General features: G+C 44.1%; 1 non-coding gene across 1 annotated transcript; it reads right to left on the reverse strand.

The window, feature by feature from the left end:
- Nucleotides 1-4,206: 4,206 nt before the first annotated feature.
- TRNAQ-UUG lies at nucleotides 4,207-4,291 on the reverse strand. Its single transcript has one exon. It is a non-coding gene; the product is annotated as a tRNA-Gln (tRNA).
- Between the last annotated feature and the right edge of the window lie 2,006 nt (nucleotides 4,292-6,297).

The raw sequence follows: 6,297 nt of genomic DNA on the forward strand, positions 1-6,297 counted from the left end.
ATGCTTTCGATGGTCCATTTGGTGGTTTTCATCAAGTCTCTTAGGCTCTGTCCATTTTCTTCATTCTTTTTTCCTTCTGCTCTTCAGACTGGATAATATCAATTGACCTATCTTCGTGTTCAGTAATTCTTCCTTCTGTTCCCTCAAATCTCCCGCAGAAAACTTCTAGTGAGTGTTTTATTTTAGCAATTGTACTTTTCAACTCCAGAGTTTTTATTTGGTTCTTTCTTATCATTTCTATCTCTTTGTTAATAATGTCTATTTGGTGAGACATTATTCTCACAGTGTCCTTTAGCTCTTTGTGTCTATTTAAAAGAGTTGACCTAAAGTGTTTGTCTAATAAGTCCAATGTATGGGCTTCCTTGGCGATAGTTTCTATCGATTGCTTTTTTTCCTTTCTATAGGTCATATTTCATTTTTTTACTTGTCTTACAGTTTTGGGTTGAAATTATATGTAATATAATGCTTGTATTATATTTAAATATAATGCTCAGAACATCAATTTCTCCCCCATTCCCAGAATTTTCATTGTTGCTGTTCATTGCTATTGTTGTTTTTTAGTGACTTTCCCGAACTAGTTTTTGTTGTGTGTGGCCTCTCATGTCCTTGCTAGTTAGCTCTGTAGTCAGCTAATGATTAGAAAGAGATTTCTTTAAGTGCCTAGCACCCATAAGTCTTCCAGTTCTTTGCCAGGAGCTCTGTGTGCCTCAGTCAGACAGTTTACACCTTTGCCTTACCCTTCACTTCCCACTTGCACAGAGCCACAAAGTCAGTCAAAGATGAGACTTTATGGTCCTATCAAGTCTTTCCTGGGAATGTGCAGGTCTCTGGGCAGTCCTACAACCTTTCGCCTGCACATGGCCTTTTGTAGTCCCAGGAATACCCTGGAGATTTTCAAATTTCCATATGGACATTCCACTCTTTAGATTTACCTTTTAAGCTCTTTGGTTAACCTTTTATTAGTCCCAACTGTTATCCAGTGCCTCAGGTAGCTGAGATGTTCAACAATTGCCTCTCATTGTTTTTGACAAACACCGCTGGGGAGAAGGCTGTTCACACTTGGAAAGCTCCTTGGCAGGTCAAATAAAGACAGCCGTGAGAATGGCGTCTTCCAGGGAACAAGCAGATGGGTCAAATAATGACAGTACTCTGGAAACAGGACTTTGAAGGAGCTCCAACCCCATTCTGCCCCCTTTAGTGGCTGCCAGGCTGCTGGTTTTTACCATAATCACAGGCTATCTGTTTTCAAGACAACTATGGAGCCAGGGCAGGGTACCCGGGGAAAGGTGGTAGGAATAGTGCAAGTCAAAACATCATAAAACTCACTGTTCTTACGGAGATTCAGCTATTTTTCTTGAACACTCTTTGGGTTGCCGCAAACCTTTGGTTCATTTCCAGAGTTCTGAAAAAGTTGATTCTTACTATTTTTGCCAATGTTTCCATTGCTTTTATGGCAGAAAGAATTTTCAGAGGTCCTTACTGCACCATTTTCACTGATGTCACCCTATTTTATTTAATTGTAATTAATTTAGGTTTAAATAGCCACACAGGATTAGTGGCTACTGTATTGGATGGCACAAGTCTATAAAATACAATGCGAAATCAGTCAATTGGAAGTCAGCTCAACTCTTATATAGGTATATACAAATACAATAAACTTAAAGTCAGAAAAACAAAATGAATAACTTGCTTTAAATGAAAAAAATTTATAACGTATAGGAAACCTTTTAAAACTTTTCAGAAATATAATAAGAAATACAGATATCTTTCCATATATATTTATGATGTGAAATGGGACCACCAAAAGAAGCCAGTCCTAAGGGCTCCCATGTCCTCATCAATAGCACTGGTGTCAATTGATCTATAGATATTATTTTTTAAATAGACACTAGACTATTTTCCATTTTTAATTATTTAGCCAACATGCAGCTTTCTAAGCTAAATGTAGTATAAATACAACAACAATATCAATAATTGCAGTTATTGAGGAACCACGTTGTGGTTTTTTGTTTTTTTTTTTTAGTTTTTATTTTATTTTAGAGAGAGAGAGTGAGCAGGGGAGAAGGGAAGATGGAGAAAGAGAGAGACAGAGAGAGAGAGACAGAGAGAGAGAGAATCTTAAGCAGGCTCCACACTCAGGGCAGAGCCCAATGTAGGGCTTAATCCCATGATGCCAGGATCATGACCTGAGCCAAAATCAAGAGTCTGATGCTCAACTGACTGAGCCACCCACATGCCCCTACTTTGTGTTTTTCAAGCTCTGTTCTTTGATCTTCCCAAGGTCCAATGAGGTCAACGGTCATATCTCCACTTTGCCCAGAGAAGACTTAAAGGAGTGCAGCAGCTGGCATAAGACCACATGACAGTGTATAGAGTCGGGCCAACATCCGAGGCATGCCTAGGCCCATCCTCTTAACTTAGAAAGAGATATGCCCATATTCTGAATCATTTCTGCTTCTCCCGGCGTGTTTCATTTTAAAGCCACTTTGCTTACTTTGAGCATATCTCTGCCTTGCCCTCTGAGACCATACCCAAAGGGCACGGAGCCTGTCGGCCAGAGAGAAGCAAATGTGTCTCTCCAAACACATGGACCTTTGTTTCATGAAAACATTGGCAGAATGGAACATAGCAGAACTATTTACACATCTTGTATTTTCCTCGCCTGGAAAACACGATTCCCCTGCTCTGATAACTCTAGAAGTAGGTTAGGTGGGAACGCTGCAGTTTGGGCACCAAAAGCCCCATGTCCCATGAAGCCTTGTTCCCAGGCTGACATGACAGTTGCTCGCCCTATCTGCAAGTAACGTGAGGAAATAGCAGAAAACACCCTGAATTCAGCTGGGAATAAAGAAGCATCAGTCTTCACTAGGCTTTCGGTTACAAACTGTCACACTTTGACCCCCCGTTTTGCTGAAGAAAAATCCTCTTTTGCTAACCCTCTTTTATCTGACAGGGCTTGGGGCAAGAACTTCAGGGTCTTGTCTCAGGAGCTGGAACGATAGCCACGACCAGCCCCTGGAAAGGAGAGTTCTTCCGTTTCTCCACAAGCGAACAACACGTGCATGAAGCCCTCAGTGCGGACAGCATGGGCATTCCTTCTGCGTGACTTGGGATCCCACCCCAGGTGTAGACAGACATCTGTTTCACACTGGGAGTGTCACCACTTAGTGTGGTAATTGACCAGCTAAACGCTGCCTTGCGCTTGGATGTCTATATGGTTGATCGTCGGGGAGGCTTCCTCGATTTTGTGTACGGAAAGCTAAGTGTCAGCACTTTAAAAAAAAAAAAAAAAAAACACAACAGATTAAAGTGTCAGAGCCACCAGCCATCTAAATGTTTGGCACTGTGCTGACAAAATCTGTAGATGTTTTCACTGAGACCCCCAATGCCATTCTCTCCCTCTTCCTTTATCTGGTTAATTAATTCATGTCTCCTTTAGATTCTGGCTGAAGCTTTGCTTCTGAGATTTCCTGGGCCTGCCATCACTCACCCCACACACTCACATGGCAACAGGCCTTCCCCTTTTACAGCATTTTCACATCACGTCGCAATTACTAAGTTTGTGGGGGACAAGGCCATGTCTGCCCTGTTCATAGGTCTGCCCAGCATTCGGCACAGTCCTGGCACATCACGAATGCACATAAAATAGCTCTGGAATGAATGGTGGGTGCCCTTGACCTGAAACCTACAAGTACCCGTAGTGTTAAGCTTTTCAAGAAACCAAATATCATCTTTAGTCTTACTGGGATATTGGTCTCTGTGCTTCTGGGGGAAGAAATGGGAAAGTGAATAATTAGCATGATCCAAGTTGACTGTCACAAGAACACTGTTAAGTAGGCAGGCCACATATTATCATCTCCATTTTATAGATGAAAGAATTGAGCACCAAAATGGGAAGAAAGTGGAGGCAAGGACCGCTTCCACCTGCCTTCAGGAGTCGGGTGTCAGGAAGCCAAGCAAAACGGAGAGCAGCTGAATTAAATGGATGCTGGTGCCTCGTTTTTTTCTAGTTCAATAAATTGAAAATAGAGAGTTTTGGTTTCAAACTAATACATTGGGGCTTACGGTTAGAGATTTTTGTTCTCCTAATTGGTTGGATTTTTTTTAATATTTATTTTTGAGAGAGAGAGGGCACAAGTGTGTATGGGAGAGGGGCAGAGAGAGAGGGAGAGAGAATCTCAAGCAGGCTCCGAGTTGTCAGCCCAAAGCCCAACGTGGGGCTCGAACCCATGAACCATGAGATCATGACCTGAGCCAAAGTCAGACGCTCAACCAACTGAGCCACCCAGGCGCCCCGGGTTCTTTTGAATAACATTGGTTCCACTCCTGGTTGAGTAAATGATGAATATTGGATTTCAGCGAAGTGTTCAGTTAATTAGCGCAGCTCACTCCGGATATCAGTTCACAACTCTCTCCATTTCTAGCCCCGGAGAGACGTGGCAATTCCCTGCCCAGCTTGCCATGCCACACCACGCAGGCTGGAGCACCCCAGAGTGTCAGCACGCACATGCACCCTTCTGGCCAGCGGGCAACACAGAGATCTTTGCGTGAACCCAGCGGAGGCTGCCACAGGCTCCCAGACTTCCCCGATGCCAGCTGGTGGCACATCGTGCCAAGCAGCACTTCCAGAAAGGTAAACTAAAGCTGGGTGAGTAGGAGTCAGAAGCTTGTCCTAAGGTATCCAGTATGTTAGACAATCCAGGAAAAAGTTGGCTTACTATTCCAGATTTCAACCTGCCAAACCAGCTCTGGCACAAGACGACCAGAGCTCCCTTTCCATCATCTTTTAAGAGGCCCGACAAGGACATTAGTAATGATATGCTGACATAGAGAAACACCATTCTTGTAAAACCCTAGGACACCTTCTTCCCCAGGGAGCCTTCCCCGCCACCAAGGCGAAGCTCAGGGTCCTTTCTCCATGATTCCATGCCCCTGAGCACAAAGAGCAGGCACTTTGCTCTCGATTCTGTAAATTGCACGTTGCCATATTGGCCTCCCCAACCAGACTGAGCATCTCGGGAGAAACAGATTCGCCTTGGTTACCTTTCTATCCAAGCAGCTCCTAGCACAGAACCTTATGCATACCCTGCATTCAGTGACCCGTGTTTACATACTTCCTACATATACGTGTGCTGCTCTCGATAAACATTTATTGAACTCAACCCAAGATGGCTATTTCCAGGACAGAGGATGTGGTGTTTTTAGGGACCTAACGGTCAAACGATTTAAAATCGAATCTTCCCCCCATCACTTAATCGGGGAGTCTGTCTTTATACTTCTTTGGTTTTTTTTAAGTCGTTCTTCCTTTTTTTGTTGTTGTTTGTTTTTTGTTTTGTTTTGGTTTGGTGTTCTTAGTACTAATCACGTCATTGCCCTGCATCCAGGGGTCAGGCATTGTATGATGTGCGTTTGATGGACACATGTTGATTAATACAGCTACATTCGGAATTGACGTACCCTGTCTGACGTCACTGGTACAGAGAAGCCAAATGACAGGGCCTCGAATACCCGTGGCTTATGTGGGACCTCCCTATTTTATTTCCACCTCCCAAGGAAAGAGTTCCAGTTGTAATGGAAGTGCATGAATTCAAAAGGCCACTGCCATGCATACTTATTCAGACCTGCGTACGGTTGTCCCAGGGAGCATCAGCTGGACGCGGGGGACGTGGGGAGCTGTGTGCCGTCCTCTACCTGGACATAGTTTTCCCTGCTCACAGCACTTCTAGGTAAAACCACTAGCCAAGATAGAGCTCCAATATTGGTCAGCTTCATTCTTATGCCACCATTATCCAGGTATATACCAGGCACTGTACCCAGGGCCATAGAGCTACAAACGTGAAATAAAATGTGGATCCTCCCCTACGTGCCTCCAGGGCAAGCTTGCATAAAGGAAATTGTTGAAATCACCGGAATGACAGGAGGATACATTTTTTTTAAAAGAGAGAGAGAGAGGGGCGCCTGGGTGGCTCAGTCGGTTAAGTGTCCGACCTCGGCTCAGGTCACGGTCTCACGTTTTGTGAGTTCAAGTCCCGTGTCAGTTTCTGTGTTGTCAGCTCAGAGCCTGGCGCCTGCTTCGGATTCTGTGTCTCCCTCTCTCGCTGACCCTCCTCTAGTCACACTCTGTCTCTTTCTCTCTCAAAAATAAATAAACATTTTTTAAAATGTTACAAAAAAAGAGACAGAATCTGAAGCAGGCTCAGGCTCCGAGCTGTCAGCACAGAGCCTGAAGCGGAGCTCGAACTCACAAACCGTGAGATCATAATCTGAACCGAAGTCAGATGTTTAACTGACTAGCCA

This window comes from Panthera leo, chromosome D3, assembly GCF_018350215.1.
Source record: "Panthera leo isolate Ple1 chromosome D3, P.leo_Ple1_pat1.1, whole genome shotgun sequence".
In the NCBI taxonomy this organism is placed as follows: domain Eukaryota; kingdom Metazoa; phylum Chordata; class Mammalia; order Carnivora; family Felidae; genus Panthera; species Panthera leo.